Raw genomic sequence first — 22,072 nt, 5'->3', positions numbered from 1 at the left:
TTATAAAGTTATAATAATATGAATAACATCTTCTTATAACTCTTTAGCTCCATCTAAATGTTGCTTCTTTTCATTCCTAAAATATTTCTGCATATCTCATAATTTTTGACCATGCTTTATATATAGTTGTCTATTTTTAATTATGTTATTATAATTAGTATTTTGTTTTGGATTTTATATTAACAGTTTCTGTTGTCATCATTTATATTTCATTCAATTAAAATTAAAAAAAATGTTCTAGCTTTAGGACAAATACCATTTCTTTTGCTTAGTCATCCTAATTTAATATACAAATTTATATAAATAATACCATTGTTTATTGACTGAAAATATTTATTTTTTGTGATTATATTTTAATACATAAGTTTTTTAAGAATGTTTTCTAGATTTCAGGTATAAGTTTTAATTTTGAGTACTTTTACAATCTTATTAAAATTACTGTATTTTCACTGGAATTTCACATTTGGAAAATATTGAGAACTTGCTGGTGATATGTGGTCACTATTTTGTAAATATTTATTGGGTATTTAGGGAAATGTGCATTCTTTATTTTTTATTTTTTATAACAATTCACTTTTTTTTTTAATGTCCCGTTTTCCCCCTTATCCCTCCCTTCCCACCCATCCTCCCCAGTTCCTTTCCCTTTGGTAACTGTTAGTCCTTTTGTGGGTTCTGTGAGTCTGCTGTTGTTTTGGTCCTTCAGTTTTTTCTTTGTCGTTATACTCCACAGATGAGTGAAATCATTTGATACTTGTGTTTCTCTGCCTGGCTTATTTCACTGATCATAATACCCTCTAGCTCCATCCATGTTGTTGCAAATGGTAGGATTGGTTTTCTTCTTATGGCTGAATAATATTGCATTGTGTGTATGTACCCCATCTTCTTTATCCATTCATCTAGTGATGGACACTTAGGTTGCTTCCATTTCTTAGCTATTGAAAATAGTGCTGCGATAAACATAGGAGTGCATATGTCTTTTTCAAACTGGGCTGCTGCATTCTTAGGGTAAATTCCTAGAAATGTAATTCCTGGGTCAAATGCTAAGTCTATTTTGAGCATTTTGAGGAACCTCCATACTGCTTTCCACAATGGTTGAACTAGTTTACATTCCCACCAACAGTGAAGAAGGCTTCCCCTTTCTCCGCATCCTCATCAACATTTGCTATTGTTTGTCTTTTGGATGTTGCATTCTTTATATTTTAAGTATAAAAGTTTCTATATATTAAAAGGAAGATGTTTTGAATCTTAATTGTTAATTTTCATTATTTGTTAAGACCTCTATATTCTCATTAATTTCCAGACTGAGTCAGGGGAAATATAAGGTTTGAAATAGTTTTATTAAACTCTTCTGACTGCAGATTTATATTTTTATTTAAACTTAATTTTTGCATTATAATCTGAGGCACTGTTGCATACATAGGAGTAAATTCTTTTCCATGCCTTTTAAAAAAATCTTAAAATGTACTTTTCTTACTAATATTCCTATCTTGAATTATATTTAATCTAATAGACTATTGTGCTGCCTTCCTTATGTTACTTATTTTCCTCTTTTTTGTGTAAGATGTGACGTCTGAAAAAGATAGAAAAGGATCATGCTTTACGATTTCATTTATTTTTTAATTGAAAAAATACAAATGAATCTATCATGATACTGTGCTAGGCCATGGTAGCAGGAGGGATGTATTATGATGGAGCATGAGGAAATATTATCTTCATTATGGTATTTTCATGATGCATAAACAAGTATTTAAACTCATCAAGTTTTACACTTTAAGGTAACGCAACTTTTGTACAGCAAATTTACCTCAATAAAGCTTTACATAGGCATTCTATTTCTTTTTTAAAATATTAAAGTCACTTTCTTTTGCCATACAATTTTATGAAAACTGAAAATTAGTATATATTGTGCAAATACACATAGTTTATTTAACATATCCTCTATTGCTGAACATTTGAGTTCATTTAGAGTATTAAGACACTATAGATAGCTGTCTAGATGTAGATGTGTATCTACATCTCTTAAGTTTTTCCGCATTGGCTGAAACCCAAGAATCAAAGGAGTGATGATTTTTCTTGCTGATGAGCAGCAGCCACACAGGAGTACAACACTGTCTAAAAGATTCCTTGTATTTGTTCAGACTTTAGAAAATAATGACTTTGTAAAATTCTCCTCAAATTGTCCCATATGAGGAAGTTAAAAAGTTCTGCCAGGACTATAACTCATAACATGTTCCTCAAAATTTTATATTTTTATAATCTTGCTGTATGTTACAACTCAAAACTTCAGAAACAATATATTTATCTGTTGCTTTATTATTACTACTGTTGCTGTTAATATTATTTTGCTTTAATGTCACTGGGGTCCCCAAATTGAGAAATGAATCTTACTGTGTGTGTTTAGAGTTAGTCTTTTTAATCAGGAAAGAAAAATGGCATTGTATTTATCCCGTTATTTTTATTTTTTTAAAAGCAAAACCATGAAGTTTTTTTCTTTTTTTCATTTCTCTTAAAATATTTTTTATCAAAGCATTCTAAATATAATAATTACAAAATTATAAAATTGAATTATCCCAAAGGTACATAACAAAAGTGAAAACTGAGTCACTGAGCTACAGGACTGCTGAACGTACCAGTAAACTGTGTCCTTGTATCATTTCACTTGCATAAAAGTGAGCTGTGAGTAACTCCAAAGAGAAACTAATTTTGGAATGGTAGTTGCTTCACCCACCAAGGTCAATATACCTGATGGAAGAACAGATAATGGATTTCCCTTCACTTTTCAAGGACTTCTATGTAAAGGAAAAATTTTCCAGGGCAATATTATGCACCTTTTGGGGGTTTGTTTTGTTTTTTTGTGTGTGTGATGTATGTCCTATAAATTTTCCAGTCTATATCCAAATAGAGGGGGAAAAAGAAGTTATTTCGTTGGAAGGCAAAACTTCTATGCAGTCTAAATGATTCCTCTTGTTTACTTGGATACAAATAAAGCAAAACAAATAAGAAAGCACCAACTTTTTGTACTATCCCAGGTTTACCAGGGAAATAGTCGACAGAAATGAATTGATGAATTACTAAGTACCACAGTAGTACTTTCTGTTAGAGATATAAATATGAAAAAGACATGGTTCTGTCTTTTGAGCATTTTATGGTAAAATAAGCAAATATAGACCCATAAACAATTAAAAATATGTTCACAGTAAGTGAAGGATAATAATGAGGGATACCAGAAGCAAAAATAAGAAATCCTTAATTACTCTGGGTGTGCTTCAGAACCCAAGTATAGATCTAACTGATTGTACTCTATGTGTGATTAAAAGTATTTTTGCTGAGAACCTTCGAAAAGTATTTTTGCTGTAATTAGAAAAACAATCAGAAAGATTTTATTATCACAGGAAGGCTGTGCTGAGAAAAGGGAAATACTACAGGAGCTAAAATACGCTAAATTAAAGGTTTTCTACTGTTTGTGTGATTCATTTGTGTGAAATTGTACCTGGTGCTTCTTTCTTTCTTCCTAAGCATTTTTTTCAGATCATCTGTTATTAAATATCCTTTCCCAGTCTTCAATCTCTGTGTTCCCTTTTTGTTAGAGAAGAGGTTTTAGAAACATTTGCCATGGCCAAGAATGTGCTGTAGGCACAGTTACCATTTACACAGGTTTGAAGCTACTTCGATTTTCTCTTATGATTCCATGAAATGTAAGTCTGTCAGCCAAACTTCTAATCATTGATCTGTAAGGCCTCTTTCAGTCCAATTATATATGATCCAGGCACTTGTCAGCAGAAGCTTCCTTGAGTGCTTTTCAAATCACAATATCCAGGAAATGAAAAAAGGGAAGTTGGATTCAACCAACCAATGTTCAAATGTGATAATGTGATTCTGTCCTAATAGTTATATCACCTTTTTCTTTTTGGAGAGCTTATTGCCTGTTGACAATATGCAGAAGAAAATAAATTGATGTCGAAGGGGTCCAGAACAAGAGTCCCCAGAATGCATCAGTTTGCTATACTGATTATTTTGAGCTGAAGAAACTCAAAGTCCCAAAAACTCTCCCTTAAATGTCTCTCAGAATTCAGATAGAGGGCCTGGTCCAGGAAGAGAGCTATTACCAGAGATAACTACAGAGAGTAGTTATTTACAGAGAGTGGGCTTGGTGTGGTAAACTATGGGGATCTGGCAGGGCCTGTTTGACTGAAGCCCTCTCTGTGTGATTGTCTCTGCATGGCATAGCAAACAATTTGTTTTCCAGGTATTTGTTATTCCCATCTTTCTGTGAATTGTCTTTCTTCCTTTGCAGCCCCAGACTCCTACCCCCTTCTTATCTCAGAACAACATATGAGCCTCTACTGCCCGTCAAGCAGCCTCTCATCGTTGTTGTGGAGTCCCCTTAGCACTTAATTAATATTTTATCCTGTTAATCTGTCTTTTGTCAACATAATCTATTGATTAAAATCAGCAAAAAGAACCTAGAGACTAGAAGAAAAGTTTTCCTCCCCTACCATCTAAATAAAAACTATTTTAAAGGTATATCTTTCTTGCATTTATCTTAGAAAAAAGTATATGTGAGTACAAGAAAGCAGAATTGGTATCAATAAGACAAAGATATTTAATAACAAATAATATACATGTTTTTAAGAAATACATTTGTGTGTGTTCGAAACAGTATTTCCTAAATATCCATTTTCCATGAGTGTGTGTGGTAAACTATTTTTCTCTCTTTAAAACACATATGATGCTTTTGGCAATACTTGTATGTCAAGGGAAATGGAATCTATCTAATTCTGTAAAGATGGTTAATCTTCTCATCAGAAGGTCAATATGAAAGAAAATCTATTTTACATTAATTCCATTATGAAGGAAGCCAAACATGAATTTTTATGGTAAGGTTGCCTTTTTTTCAGGCCATGATCAATCTTATGCATATATAAATTTTGTTTAATATTTTTTTAATATTTTAAGTAATTCTGAAAAACTAAAGCATGTGAAATTAAATCAGGATGATATTAGATGAAATTGTATAAATATAGTAGAATAAGATATGAACTGAATTTTAGATTGTATTTTTAACATACATTGAATAAAAATAAATCTATATTATTATTTTATAAATGAGTTAAATTTAAAATAATTTAAGTACACTATTCATCAATAAATTATTTTTGTTCCACTGGGATTTTTACATGTTCAACACATACCTGAAAATATTGCAAACAATATGAAAAAATAACCACCTAATAAGAATAATTTAAAAGTTATAGAAGAAAATATGTGATCTTTTATTTTATTTTTCATACTGAATGAGGTAAAAATTTTCAAGGACCTTTGAAACTTTTCCAAAGTTATTATTCAGGAATAACCAGTATTCAGATCGATAAATATTGAACTTGATTTTGTTATGTTTGAAATATGTAACTTATAAAGAATCAGTGGTCCCAATAATTGATTGTACATCTATGAAAATATGTAATGAAAAGGCTTCCTGTAAATATATAGAAAAAAAGGTAGTTAGATCTGCAAGCTTGTTTACCTTCTATAAAATTGAGATAATTGTAATTCAAAATAAGCACTGTGATAACATGCTCTTTTACAAAAACTAGTATTGTTTAGCTAAGTACAGAATTACTCTAGAAAGCACTCTCTCATTTTTGAATTTAGTAACCTCTAAGGCTCTCTCTCTATATATATGCATATTTATACATAGATACACACACATATACATATACATATCTGAACATATATGTATATGTATATATTTTGGTAAAGGTGAATGGATCATGAGACCATTTATACCTCAGTTGTAAATTTATCACTACCATTTCTGTGTATGAGGGCCACCATCTGAGGCATGTGAATAAGGCCCTACACAACTGTATGTGGCAGCCAAGCAGAACAGCAAGGTTGATTGGGAAAATACAAAGAGGTACATTTACCTCTAAATAACTATCATATTTAATTATAATCCACTTGCTGAATTTTTTTTACATATAAAACCATTTGTTGAGCATTGTAAGGAATACTATGAGATATAATACCTACTTAGAAGAAGTATTTATCTTTTTTGAGAAATAACTACATAAAAAAAGTTAGATTACAAAGTGAAAACTCATTTAAATAATTGTTCAAGAAAGGTCCAATCCAGCATCTGCTTAAATGTCAATAGACAAAGCAAATAACTTGATTGGATGGAAGGGGAGAGTATGACCAGTCATTTTTAGGAAAAAGAAAAGAAAAAATCTTTTAAAAATGGCGTATTAGGCTCACCAGAGAAACAAAACCAATAGAATGAGAGAGGGAGAGAAAGAGGGAGACTTAAGGAATATGGTGCATTGACTGGCCCCCAGGCTAGAGACCCCAAGGAGATGATGTTACAGCTAGAGTCTGAATGTAGTCCTGAGGCAGAATTCTTTCTTCTTTGGAGGACCATAGTTTTTTCTCTTAAGGCCTTCAACTAATTGGATGAAGCCCATCCATATTATGAAGGATATTCCATTTTACTCAAAGTCTACTGATTTAAAGTTGATCTTATGTAAAAAAAACCTTCAGCTAGCCTGTTTTTCAATGAAATGTCTGCACCCCATAGCCTACCCAAGTTGATACACAAAATGAACCATCACATTATGGTATATTTTAAGTCAGTTTGAAGAATATATGGGTGAAAGGAATATCTGAAATTTAGTCTGGTGCCCCTAAACTCTCTACAATTCAGAGACTCAACCATAGCACTTAAAAGTATATTTGAATAACAATCTTAAAATGCCTACATGATAGAATTGATTATCTTATTTATTTTCTCTTTTTAATAACCTTATCTACACATATTTTTGAAAGGAATAAATTGCAAATATTCAATGTGCCTGCATCTCAGATTTGTGATTTTCTGTCTTGTGTACCAAAGCTTGCCCCCCTCAGAACTCAACTTGATTTTGTAATGCTCCCCAACTATGGAATTTTTTTATACTAACTGAGGTTCTTTTACAATCTTCGTGAAATCAGAGACTGTGTCTCAGACTCTGGTCCAATTTCCTATTAGCATTTGTTAAATGGTGTTACAAACCAATAAAATCCTCCACAAAGAAACTATCCCAGGATATTTTTTATTTGGTCGCTGTGCTGCACCCCTGCTTTAGTCAAGAATCCTGCTGGCAAGAGTCTTGATGATGCAGTGATTCTGCTTCACTGCAGTTATCCTCCGGATTAGTACCAGCTGGAGATTTATCTAAGTCATGATGCAAACGGACATAATTAACAATGAAGATCACGTTTGTTATATGCAACATTAATTTTTTGGCAAAAACGTTGTTTAGCTTTCCATTTCATAACAAATACATGTGTCTGTCACTTGATTTCCTGTTAAATGGAGGAGTCTAACTCCAGCCAAAACACTTGAGTGACTTTTCAGGTCCAACCCGGGGCAAATACAAAGGCTTTATCCAGCGGACAGTACTGGGGAAAGCTGCCCTCCTCTACCAGACAGTGCACGGCCGACTTGTAGTCTCCGAAGGAGCTGCTGTCAAGACCCAGGCTGGTCGTACTCCTTTTCAGAGTTGGATGCTTAGCTCCAAGGCCTTTATTCCTAGGTCTCTTTATCTGAGGCCATGGCCAGAGGTTTTCTTGGGCCACCTTATTCTAGAAGGAGAGGAAGGAAAGCACTGAAGACCTTTTTCTCCACTCCCACTCAGCACTCTGTAGTTTCCGTTCTGAACCCTTACCCATTACCCTTCAACCCAGGGCCCATAAAAGGCCACCACCGTTTGTTTGGGGTTCCCTCAAATACTAAGGCAGCACCATGTCAGTGCTGATCCACCTGACCCTCCATTGGCGATGGTAGAGAAATAGCTGGACGTGAGCATGGGGGTGGGGGGTGCTTTTACCAGTGTTTATATTCGGCTAGATGTTTGCTTATATTCTAAACATTTTGTGTCAACTGTACTCATGGGATGTGGGGCAGAAGCATACAGATAACAGACCTGCCCAAACTGGTTCCAACATGGAGGAGAAGTTGACTCTGACTTCACCTCAAAATACATTATGCATTTATTAGTGTAGTAAAAATTATACTCCTTGGCACCATGACAGATCTGAGGAAGACCATCAAAGGACAAAATGAGAGCATCACCCTATTTCCCAGAAATTCCCTCCCTATTCCAAGAAAGCCCCACCTACCACAATGAATATTCTATCACCTGCTTAGAACTCCAGCAATAAAGCCACCCAACCTGAACCCCACGGTGTCTCTCACCTCTGGAGCATGCTTGCACTCCTTGAGTGTGTACTTTCGCTTTATTAAACTGTTGTTTGCTTGTACCTGCTCAAATTGCTCATGAGTTCTTTCTGTCAGAGTCAAGGATACGCTCCGGAAGTGAGGTCTCACTTAACCATCAGGGAGATCTCCCAGGATTGGATTCCCTGGGAATACTCCCAGTGTGCCCTTCTATAGGCAAAGAACAGTGGGAGTGGTGTTTTCTCAGGTTTCACTGTCTTGCTTACATTGGTGCAGCAAGTGCTTAAAGGCTTATGTCTTTCACTTTGGCTCACTGCTTTAATTGCTGCTCTGACATTTGGCAGCTCAGCTCTCTGTCCCAGCTCAGCTGAGCTCCTGACAAAATTTAGTGATGAATTAAAATGATAGCTTCAAGTCAAAACACTTGGCCAGGTCACTCTTTCACTTTATAATGGGGCTTTTAATGTTTTTCACTTACTTTTGACAAATTGATAAAGGTCCGCAAATACACTTCCACAACTAATTTGGGCACAAACTCTCTATACTAAATCAAATTATCATAATTTTATCACCACCATTTCAACTCTATTGAAAAAGACCTGGGAAAGTTTGCTGGAAAGCAGTTGATGCTCTCCACTTGATGCATACGTGCATTCCTGATTTACTCATTCATTAACCATTGAACAAATGTACACTGAGGAAAGACTGAGTGGCTTGATCTGTATGAAATTATACGGAGCATGTCACAGTTCTGTCACAGGTTGGAGGCTGATTTCGGTCCTGTATTCTTGCGGGGATGGAGAAAATGATTCTCTCCGCCCTAGTCATGGCCAGCAAGAGATGAGAGGTTTCAGGAAGCAGCAAAAGAAGTTCATTGGCCAGAAGATAAGGTCCAAAGACAGACCAGGTTGTCAGTAGGGAGTGAAGTGACCCTAAAAATAGGCAGTCTCTTATTTTCATTCTCCTGTAACAGGGCAGGGACCACTTCACCTTTCCCACTACACTAGTTTCCACTGTTGCACGTCCCCATGTAACTCATTCCCCATTGCTCATGTTCTTTCTCAGGATTCAGCCTGTTTGAATTAGATTCATGAACTGTATTAAACATGAGCTGATAAGCACTTAATGAGACTTAGGGCTACCTGATGTCAGTTTTTCTTACAAGTGCACGTGCTTGAGTTGGGGAAAGTACCTTGCTGTGGACTGTGGTCCTTCTCTGGCAGCTTTTTCACTGCAAACTGCTGGGTGACTATGTCTGGACTAGCAGGTGAGCAGCTGTCTGTGGTTTCAAACTACTGGCAACTTAGATATCCTTAACCTTTCCTGACTAGTACCCTCTGCTCCTGTCTACCTGCTACCTACTCTGTAACAGAGCATGGCTAGCACACGGATGAGTAAGGCATGGCTTCTAATTGTAAAGAAGTAGAAGTTTAGTATAAGACAGATTTGTAAAGATTATAAATATTTTTATTAAAGTATTAAGAAATATTGGTGGATCTGCAAAGGGATGATAAAGTAATTCTGTTTGAATGAGAAGATATCATTGAGAAGTAACACTTGAGCCACCTCTTAAAGGATGAGTAGAAATTTTCATGGACAGAAAGTGGCAGATAATATTTTGTGAATGGGAAAAACTAAACAGAAGAATAAAAATGTCACAGGAGTGTGGAAATGTATGCCATGCCAGTGAATACTGAAAATTTACTAATGCTGAAATGAAGGCAACTTGAAACTGAAAGTTGTGGGAGGAGACCAGCAACAATAATTCTGATGAATTTGGGTATCGTGCTTACAAGTTCTGACTTTTCATCTAAGGCTGCGGCAATATGTGTGCAAATGGGGAATTGATATAACAACGATTTTTCAGGTTGGATATTCTGAGAACCTTGTAGATGATGCATGGTAATGAAAAACTAAATTATTGAAAAGAAAGCCACTTAGGACTACATATCAATAGTGAAATCTAGAAAACCAATAACAGTTTTTCACAAAAAGGCCTTATTAATATAAGATAGGAAGCTTTTAGAAAAGATAGATGTTTGGGATGGTATGTTTTGATGGTTGAGGGATAATGTGTTGACTGTGACTAAGTAGATCATGGTGATATTTGAAAATATTAGAAAACAAGAAGAGAAAAATCTTTGAAGTGATAGTAAAGAAATTCAATTTTTAATATGTAAGTGAATTTTATAAACATAAACTGCCAATTAGTTTAATTCTTTTATGGATTCTTCACTATCTATATAATTAATATAGTTTTAAGAAATATATTTATATGTTTTCCATAAAATTACTTATACATTACTGGTTTTATGTAGTATTTTATTTTTAGTAAATATTGATATTTGACCAAAGATATCTCCATCTTCCCTCACAGGAGAGATTTGTAGAGGTTTTTTGTAGTTGTTGATTTTAATTTTTTTAATGGTTAGGTTCATAGACAATTTGACTTTGCATTGATGGGTAAGTGACCTCCAGATCTGATAGCAAGTGACACGATTCCATTCTGAATCCTCAGTGTAATGCAGCTTACTGCCTGCAAAAGTGATTAATTTATCTTATGATGTACACTGTCATCTCATAAATCTCCTTGGATTTACATGTCTAGCCAAATACATTTTTTCTCCAGGAAGACAACTAATTTCTATAAAACTTTTGATATCCCTGCTCCTAGTATATATTTCTCAAGCTCCGTATTCACTTTATATTTCTATTTCACATAATATATACTTTCTAGGAACTGAAATATTTTCCCGGAAATTGAAATTCTTAGAATTTTCATATTCTTCAAGTCTGGAATTATATGAGGTAATTCTTCTAAGCATGCCAAAATTATTAATACATATAGTATATAGTTGTAAAGTTATTATTATTGGTATTTAAGTATTAACAGGCAGTTTTGATCACATATCTATATTATTAGTTGGTAGGCAGGATCATGTGCTGGAACATATTTTTCTATTTTAAGAATGTAACATCTCACAATAGGAAGTTTTGCAAATGCAACAATTCTAGGATTTTATCTTTTAAAATAGCTTCAACCAATTAACCCAATGGGCTTGGAACAATTTATTTTGTGAATAGCACTACTTTGTATTTGAAAGCACATAATCTAATTTTGGAAGACAGACTTTTAAGATGCCCCCCATGATTTCCTGCCCTGCTGTATAAACCTTATATGACTTCTTCCTCTTGAATTCTGGGAGAACGTGTGAATATGATAAGATATTATTCCTATGACCATGTTACTAATTAGTTAACACTCATTCAGTTAAAAGGAGATTTTCAGGAATGCTTGGTTTAACCAACTGAGACCCTAAAAAGACTGGGTCCTTTCTGAAGTCAGAGACATGGAGAACTGAGATGGCCTACATAGGGGCCAAGAGGCTAAGAACTGCAGGTGGCCCCTAGAAGCTGAAAGTGGATCCTGTCCAACAAACAGTAGGGGAATGCAGTCCTAAGTGCCCACAATCACAAGAAATAGAATTTCAGAAAAAAAAAAAAATTGAGTTTGGAAGAGGACCCTGGGCTCCAGAAAACAGGGTAACTCAGATGACACCTTGATTTCAGCTTTGTGAGACCCTGAATGGAAAGCTCAGTTCATACCTGCATGGATTTCTTACCTATTGAAATTGTGAAATAATAAATGGGTGTTGTTTTAAGGGGGCTAAGATTTTGGAAATTTGCTAAACACCACTGAAATACGCTTCTCTAGAAATGATATGTGCAAATAATACAAATATAAATTGAGAGTTATACCAGACTTTAAGTATAAAAACACAAACTCAAATCTAAAAGTGGTCTTGAAAACTGTAACTTTATTTGCTTATCTCAAAAGAATAATCCGGTTACCAACTAGGCATTCCTTGTTTTCTTCTTTTTTTATTTATTTTTTATTTTGGTATCATTACTATACAATTACATGAGAAACATTATATTTACTAGATTCCCCCCATCAACAAGTTCCCCCCACATACCCCATTGCAGTCACTGTCCATCAGCATAGTATGATGTTGTAGAATCACTACTTGTCTTCTTTCTTTTATCCCCCTCTTTTCCTTCCCTTCCTACCTGTCCTCCCCAGTCCTTTTCCCTTTGTTAACTGTTAGTCCATTTTTGGGTTCTGTGAGTCTTCTGGTGTTTTGATTCTTCAGTTTTTCCTTTGCTCTTATACTCCACAAATGAGTGAAATCATTTGACACTTGTCTTTGACCACCTGGCTTATTTCACTGAGCATAATACCCTCTAGCTCCATCCATGTTGTTGCAAATGGTAGGATTTGTTTTCTTCTTATGGCTGAATAATATTCATTGTGTATATGTACCACATCTTCTTTATCCATTCATCTACTGATGGACACTTAGGTTGCTTCCGTTTCTTGGCTATTGTAAATAGTGCTGCTATAAACATAGGGGTGCATCTGTCTTTTCCAAACTGGGCTGCTACATTCTTAGGGTAAATTCCTACAAGTGGAATTCCTGGCTCAAATGGTATTTCTATTTTGAGCTTTTTGAGGAGCCTCCATATTGCTTTCCACAATGGTTGAACTAGTTTACATTACTACCAGCAGTGTAGGAGGGTTCCCCTTTCTCCACATTCTTGCCAACATTAGTTGTTGTTAGTCTTTTGGTTAGTGGCAATCCTTACTGGTGTGAAGTGATATCTCATTGTGGTTTTAATTTGCATTTCTCTGAAGACTAGTTATGTGGAGCATCTTTTCATGTGTCTGTGGCCATCTGAATTTCTTCTTTGGAAAAACTGTTCAGTTCCTCTGCCCATTTTTTAATTGGATTATTTCCTTTTGGTTTGTTGAAGTGTGTGAGCTCTTTATATATTTTGGATGTCAACTCTTTATCAAATCTGTCATTTATGAAGATATTCTCCCATACTGTAGGATGCCTTTCTGTTCTATTGGTGGTGTCCTTTGTTGTTGTAGTCCCCCTTGTCATTTTTGCTTTTGTTTGCCTTGCCTGGGGAGATATGTTCATGATGAAGTCACTCATGTTTATGTCCAAGAGATTTTTACCTATGTTTTTTTCTAAGAGTTTTATAGTTTCATAACTTACATTCAGACTTGTTGTCAAGTCTCCTAGAACAAATGCATTGGATTCTATTGCCTCTTTAATTCTGTTAGTACTTGTTTCACATATGCTGGTGCTCCTGTATTGGGTGCATATATGTTTATAATGGTTATATCCTCTTGTCGGACTGAGTCCTCTATCATTATATAATGTCCTTCTTTATCTCTTGTTACTTTCTTTGTTTTGAACTCTATTTTGTCTGATACAAGTACTACACCTGCTTTTTTCTCCCTATTGTTTTCATGAAATATCTTTTTCCATCCCTTGACTTTTAGTCTGTGTATGTCTTTGGGTTTGAGATGAGTCTCTTGTAAGCAGCATATAGATGGGTCTTGCTTTTTTATCCATTCTATTTCTTTGTGTCTTTTGATTGGTGCATTCAGTCCATTTATGTTTAGGGTGATTATTGAAAGATATGTACTTACTGCCATTGCAGGCTTTTGATTCGTGGTTACCAAAATTTCAAGGGTAGCTTCTTTACTAGCTAACTGTCTAACTTAACTATCTTATTAAGCTATTATAAACAGTTTGATGATTCTTTATTTCTCTCCCTTCTTATTCCTCCTTCTCCATTCTTTATACATTAACTGTTTTTTTCTGACTCTTTTGTGTTTCCTTTGACTGCTTTTGTGGCTAGTTGATTTTATTTTTTGACTTTAGTTAGTATTCAGTTGGTCTACTTTTTTGTTATTATTTTATTTTCTCTTTTGACATCTATTTAGCCTTAGGAGTGCTTCCATCTAGAGCAGTCCCTTTAAAATATCCTGTAGAAGTGGTTTGGAGGAGGCAAATTCCCTCAACTTTGGCTTGTCTGTGACTTGTGTAATCCCTCCTTCATATTTAAATGATAGTCGTGCTGGATACAGTATTCTTGGTTCAAGGCCCTTCTGTTATTTTGCATTAAATACAGCAAGCCATTCTCTTCTGGCCTGTAATGTTTCTGTTGAGAAGTCTGATGATAGCCTGATGGGTTTTCTTTTATAGGTGACCTTTTTTCTCTCTCTTGCTGCCTTTAATACTCTGTCTTTGTCTTTCGTCTTTGCCATTTTAATTATTATATGTCTTGGTATTGTCCTTTTGGGTCCCTTGTGTTTTGAGTTCTGTGGGCTTCCATGGTCTGAGAGACTATTTCCTCCCCAGGTTCGGGGAAGGTTCCAGCAATTATTTCTTCAAGGACACTTTCTATCCCTTTTTCTCTCTCTTATTCTTCTGGTGCTCCTATAATGCAAATATTGTTCTGTTTGGATTGGTCACATAATTCTCTTAATATTGTTTCATTCCTGGAGATCCTTTTATCTCCCTCTGCCTCAGCTTCTCTGCATTCCTGTTCTCTGATTTCTAGTCCATTAATGGCCTCCTGTACCTCATCCAATCTGCTCTTAAGTCCTTCCAGAGATTGTTTTATTTGTGTATTCTCCCTCCCAATTTTAGCCATTAGCTCTTGCATATTTCTCTGCAGGTCCATCAGCATGGTTATGACCTTTATTTTGAATTCTTTTTCAGGAAAATTGATTAAATATGTCTCCCCAGGCCTTCTCTCTGGGGTTGTCTGGGTAATTCTGGACTGGACCAAATTCTTCTTCCTTTCAATGGCAATAGAGGTAGCTGTATGCAGGTACCGCATGTGTCAGCTGGGAGAACAAAGTCCTTTCCTGCTTGTTGGTTGCCTTGCCCTTCTCCACTGCCTGTGTCAGTTATCCACACACCAGGCGTTTCCTCCAGATTAATCCCCTAAGCTGCCGTGGATGGGTTCACCATCAGGGTAGCCCAGAGCCCTGTGGGGAGTGGCAGGTACACCAGGTGTGCTCTCCTGCCCCAGTTTCCTCTGCCTGTGCCAGGTAGCTGCGTGTCTGTGGCAACCTCTCGGTCTGACCCGGGCAGTTGCGCACTGGGAGGAAATTCTGGATGGTTGCTGTGAGCGTGGCTGCTTCCCTGTTGCTCTGCCACTGCATGTGTGTGCACGGCCACTCCCTGTCTGCTCAGCTGCTGTGCACATGCACTCACACCAGGCTGCTTTCCTTCAGCTTGGTTGCTGCGGCGGGGCCACACTGGAGGTGGAACAACTAGCAGGCTGTTTATCACCGTGAGGGTCTTCAGAGCTGTGCTGCCTCACATGGGTCTGAGGCTCCTGAAGTTCCCCAGGATTCCCAGCTGCTGGGCTGAGTGTGCTGGAATGCTTCCATCCAGCTGTGAAGCCCATGTCCCTTTAATACTTTCAAAAAACACTCATTTTTCTTTTGTCCCAGGGGAGCCAGCTGCAGGGACCTGCTCGCAGATATTACTTTACCTTTTCTCTACTATCCAGCACACCATGCAATGTATGTCTGCGCTCCCTGTGCAGATCACTGGACCTGGTTATTCAGTAGTCTTATGCTTCCACTCCCTCCCCACTCAGACTCCTTTCCTCCCACTGGGGAGCTGGGGTGGGGTTAGAGCTCACAAGTTTTACTGTCCCATTTCCCTAGTTTCCAGCACACTGCACACTGTGTGTCTGCTCTCTGGTGCTGATGGCTAGGGCTGGGTGTTCAGCAATCCTGGGCTCCCTCTCCCTTCCCGGTCTGACTCCTCTTCTCCTGCTGGGAGCTGGGGTGAGGGGCTCGCTCAGGTCCTGCTGGGCCGCGGCTTGTATCTTACCCGCTTTGTGAGGTGCTGGGTTCTCACAGGTGTAGATGTAGCCTGGCTATTGTACTGTATCCTCTGGTCTCTCTTTTAGGAATAGTTGTATTTGTTGTATTTTCAAAAATATATATGGTCTTGGGAGGAGATTTCCGCTGCCCTCCTCTTGGCTCCCTGTTTTCTTCTTTGAGATGCCTTATTTCATTTCCAGTTAACGTCATGTTTTAAGTCTATTTTTCTGTCCAGGTTGAATCAGGTATACCTTGAAAGAGGAAAATAGCCCAGAAGTAGATAGAGTTTAGTTAGTGAATAGAAAGCAAAACAGGAAAAAAAACCTTTACCTTTACCATTAAATTACTTTCAATAGTAAAAATGGAAGACATTTCTTAAGGATTTATTAACTGTGGAATCCACAAAAATGGTGTTACCTTAGCAACTTATAACACAGAAATTAAGCTGTCAAAAACTCGATCATTCAAAAAGGGTCACTGATCTTCGTGTCAACACACGCAGATGAAAAAGAGCTACAGTGATGTACTTTGCCAGGTTTTTGAACTGTAATAAACAAGCCAAGCTGTGTTTATGAACTCCCTAAAATAGACAAGTGGAGAATACAGCAGTGTCTCAGGATGCCAAAATGGATTTACAGGTAGTTGGACACTGCACACTGCCAAAGGAACTTTCATTTACCACCTCTTTGTGTAGTGAGGTATACCAGATGCACCACAAAAAGCAAAGTAGAGACCACCCCCGTACTTGCCAAAATTCATGGTTTTGTCACATTATTTGTCATTAAGAAGAGATGCATTAGGTCACTGTTTCCCTTAAGAACTGTAGGATGGCTTTTGAGCTGAAGTTTGAAGATAATTCAACATGAGATTCTCAACTGCCTAAATATATCAGGTAAGGCTATATCCACTGTTGCCATTTTGCTGAAGTGAAAGAGAAATCTAAAAGTAAATAAAAATAAAGTGTCTGGTATAACTCAGTTCTCCAATGCAACTCTCAATGGGTAGTACAAATTCATTCTAGTTTAGCTATCAGTACAGTGATGTTAACATCATTGAGGGTGTTATTCCAGAATATACATATCGCATGTCTTCAGTGAAGACCAGCTTGTGACCATATATACCACATATAATCATTTTAGCTGAGAAAGGTAGGGAGGATTTGTCTCTCAGGAACATCTAATTTTCAGACCCCTCTTAATATGTTTCAAAAAAGGGCATTTCAACTAAAACTCTGGGCATCTAATCTTGGTACTAGTTGCATAAGTAAAAGAACATTGTTTCAGTTTCAGTACAACTCAATTAAGATACACTTTGACTACATTTCTGAATGTATTTCCATACTTTATTTCAAAAGAATGAATGTATGCTTGCTCAATTCTATTAGCCCAGTGGAGGCTAATAATGTGTGAATAATGGTCTTCCTCAGATAGACACATCCAACTCCCTGGAAGCTGTGAATGTATTTAGGTTACATGGCAAAAGAAACTCCACAGATGTAATTAAGATTACAAACCCTGGGAAGGAAAATCATTTTGGACTAACCAGACTGGCCCAAATCTAATTACATGGACCCTTAAGAGTTGCAACCTTTCCACGGCTGGAGTCAGAGAGATGTGGTAGAAGAGGCAGGAATGAATGAGAGGCATTTCATCGGCTGCCATGGGATTTGAAGATGAGGGAGGCCATGTGCCAGGGAATGCAGACAGACTCTTAGAACTTCTGACTTCCTGGCCTAGAACCAGCAAGTGAACAGGACCTACAGCTGCAAGAACCTAAAATCATCCAACAGTATGAATAGGCCTAAAGTGAATTACCCTCTGGAACCTCTAGACAGGGACCCAACTCTGCTGACACCTTGATTTTGGTCTCGTGAGACCCTAAAACAGAGAAACCAAGACATCCTACCAGATTCTGACTTTTGGAACTATGAGATGATTAATTTCTCTTGTCTTAAGACATTAAATTAGTGGCCATTTTATAGTAGCAATAGAAACCTAATACACTCAACTTAATGAACTGCTCTCTCATGACATTAGGTCCCTGACTCAGTCTGGTCCCAAAGCTGTTGCTTAATAGTTTCCTCTACATTCTGACTGTTCTCTCAGGTTCTTCTTGCTCTGGTTCCAAGAATGCCTAACTATATTTCACATTTCCACTTAGCTGGACATCCCACATACATGAAATTCTGGCAGTCATCTTCTCACTCTAGGAAAGATTTTGGAAGTGCAGTTTCATAATCGCACACGAGGCAGATCATACCTGAAATCTAAGTGTTGTGGTATTCACTGGAATGCCCACATTTCCAATTAAAATCTCTCAGAGGAGTTTTCCACAGATCAACAAGATAGACCTGGGCTGGGAGCCAATTCTGGGAGTCCAGCCAACACTGGATTTCCAAAAGGAATCTGGACTGTAGCCACAATCAGGCAGAATACTCACATATTGCAAGTGGGCACATTCTATTTATCGTAAGCTTCCTTCCTTCCCTGAATCTTGAGGAAATAGAATCCATTCTTGTTTGAATGTCCTTTTCATTGCACACAAACATGATGTCACCTGGATCTGGTGGCTTCATCTTCAGAGTTTTCTTTGCTGCTGTCTTGTCCTCCTCTCCCTTCTGACTATTGTACAGGTTTATGTATTCCCACTTACATTAATACAAGTGAAAAAATTATGCATATATACATATGTATGTATACTCAAATATCAATTTCATTGAGATTGTTTTAGATATTCATAATTGAAATACACTTTTTCCTTTTTAAACACATTGATGAGAGGAGATTATGTTCATCTTTTAAATGTGGGAAGAAAAAAATTATGTCAATAGATAATTAAATAACCCAGCCTCTGTGAGTAGAGATACTTTTACTCAAATTAAATATTTTCATTTGTTCTTTTATAAAATTGACATGGTTTTATGGAATGGCCAGGATGACAGATGCTAGGGACATAGCAGTAATCATATTCCAACTTTCATAGAGTTTTGGTACATAAGAAACGTAGATATGAACCAGGTAAGCACATCATTAATAAGGTTTACTGGAAAATTTCTATTGATACAGCATATGAGAAAATCAAGACATTTTGAGGCAAGGTGGGCTGAGTCAAGATGAAAAGAACTTCTGAATGAAGTAATATTGAGTCATTTAACCTGAGATATAAAGATTTGACAGGAGTTGATCAGGCAAATTCATGGAGAGAGGAACTGCTAAGAAGAGAATTCTGTGAGGATCTTGACATAGAAGGTCCTTGGCACATTCAAAGTAAAAGAAGATTATTGTGATTGGAACATAATGAAGGAGGGGAAGATTTGGCCAAAACTGAAAAGCATATGGGGACTAGCTTATGATAGGTGTCAAAGAAGTTGTTAAATTTTATAAACTTTAACTTGAGACCACTAGGAAGGTATAAAAGTGATCTAAGTAAGAAAGTGAAAGAAACACACATGGACACACACATACAAATAAAACTAACCTCTCACACATATAGACAAGTTCCCAATGAAATACTTGTAGAGCAATCTAAAAGTTATATAATTTAGTAATGGAGGCTTGTAAACTACTTTTAACATTTCTAAAATAATTGTTAGTAAATGTTGAAGACTGTCCACCCATTACATATCTTTCCTTTGGCAGAAATGATTATTACAGGAGGTTTGTGGTGATTAGAAACTGAGTAACATGTCCTAGACAATTCTTGGGGAAAATAATTTTTATATAAATGATGTACACAGAAAGTAAATGAATGAATAGTGTGAATATTGGGATGATACTTCTGCACTTTTTAAGTATGGTATTTTTGGTAAACACTGCATGTACTCAGTGAAGTTTGCTGCTCCTCCCCCTTCAATGACAAGGATCGCCGTCCTCTCCTTATATTTTGTCATAGGGCACGGCTATGCATCAAGTTCTCTGAATGGACTGTAAAAGGCAATGAGTCACTTCCTTGTGGAGGCATTTAATTGCTGGTGACCATCTTCTCTGACCTTCCTCTGCAAGGCTAATGCTGGTGGACTGTAGTTGACATGGGGGAGGAGCCCTAGAAACAACCTGTCCTGTAGTCCTCAGCCACCACTATGGCCACATTAGTTTGTGCAAGAGGGCCAAACAAGGTTTTGTTGTCTTAAGCCACTAAAATCTGAGAGTTTTATCTGACTGCAAATAGCTTATCTTAATATATACATCAATTCTTTGGTTTTAATTATATTTTAGCTATCAATTGTATCAACTTTAGTGTAATGGTTTGCTTCTATAACTATCTTAATTTCTATGGAGTAGCTAGTTGTCTATATTTATTTCACATTTCTGTTGCCAAATGACTTAAGGACTTACCTGAGTTTATTTGAGCTCCCTTAGTAAAGCTGGGCTTCATTTTACCCAGTTACCTCCATACTCCATGTTAAAGTCAACTTTAAGTGGCTCTGAAAGTATTATCTGTCATTTAAAGTTTATAATTGGATAATCAAGGAGAAAAACTGCAGTCGTCTAAACATCACATAAAAATGACACGTAAACATGAACTTCAGGCTAGTAGACCATTAATATACAGAAAGAAATTAATTTTCAAGTCACGTAAGTTATTGAAACTAGAAAATATACGTTCCAGCATTTTGTTGTTGTTTGTTGGTGTCACTCCTTTTTAATGTATTGGAGAAACCATTCCTTCTAAAACACTCGCTGTTGACTTTTAAAAAATATTCTTTTCATTTCCTTGGGCTTTTGTAATGTTTCTCCCTTCTGGTGAGAATTATTCTTATTTACTCATCTAATTCTATTATTCTAAATGGGGTCATTCTGCAATTTGTAAACACCCTTTACACTCAAACTAAACAGTGTCAGTTCTTATTGACATTTCCTTCCCTGAAAACGGTCAGGCAGTCATTAAGTCATCAAGGTTCTTTTCTTAAAATGTATGTCATTTTGTTTCATACTTTTAGTTCTCATAGCCATAGTCTTTGTGGGTGTCCAAACTCATTCCTGAAACTCCACAGAAACGTGTCACCCGTATAAGCCAACCTGCCTTCAAAGTCTCTGTACTTTGGTGTATCTTCAAACTGCTGAATATCTTTCTTTATAAAACATTGTTAGGAGTCTTACAGCTATCTTCCCAATGGCCATGGTTACTTCCCTTATTTTCATCCTACTGAACCAAGTAAAACTACATTATTGTAGCTCACAAGATTATCTACATTCTCAAAGGCCAGTCTTTTCTATCATCCTTCATTTCATTCAAATTGAACTCTCTCTTAAAAAACAGTTGTTTTCCACATCCATGGCCTGCCTCACATCATTCTTGGTATCTATTTTTCTATGCTTTCAGAGCTGACTCATATATTAAGTCTTCCATGAAGGTCTATAGAACACTTTTAACAGTTATGTCACTCTTTTTCATTACAATTAACCCTTGAATAGCTCTGACTACAAACCTCTCAAAGGAAGACAATCTGCTATCGATATATTTGTTTCTTTCCTTGTGGTCAATACAGTTATTTTCATAATGTCAATGCTCAATATCAATGTCTGATAATGTTGATTAAATGTAGTACAGTTCATATATGATAAAATGTTACTTATTTTACCTGCATTATTTGAAAGTATAAAATGTTGCCATCCATTTTATGAACAATAATGACAAGAAAGAGAATGGCTGCATTAGCCTTCCTCAATGTTTTAGACTGAATCCTAACTACTTTTCTGAAAGTTTCACTCTCTGAGTAATATATGCTCATCACTGTATGATAGGGAAAAAATAATAATTAGAATTCGACAATTCTGCACTGAGACTTGGAGTCTCAAATATGCACTGAAGTAATTTATAAGGCATTTGATAAGGTGAACTGATGATTAGATGTAGGTTAAGTCCCAGAATAAACTTTCTCAAATTGTTCTACTGAATTCAAGGCACTGATTGAAAGAGGATTAAGTGGTGTTCAAAAACTACTTTATAATCTGTAGGATAACACAAGAGCTGTTTTATTCCTTTATCCTACTTTTAAAAGTTATTTTAAGCCAGAAGAAGCTCACGTATCTATTTTTTTTCCTTTGAGTTTTTGCTATATTGAACATTGTGTGAACCTACAGTAATCTGGTTATTGAAGGGCAGTGGGTTTTTATCACAAATTAAATAAATAAGTAATTAACAGT

The sequence above is a fragment of the Manis javanica genome, chromosome 5 (assembly GCF_040802235.1).
Source record: "Manis javanica isolate MJ-LG chromosome 5, MJ_LKY, whole genome shotgun sequence".
Taxonomy (NCBI): Eukaryota; Metazoa; Chordata; class Mammalia; order Pholidota; family Manidae; genus Manis; species Manis javanica.
Note: the sequence above shows the minus strand (reverse complement) of the source record.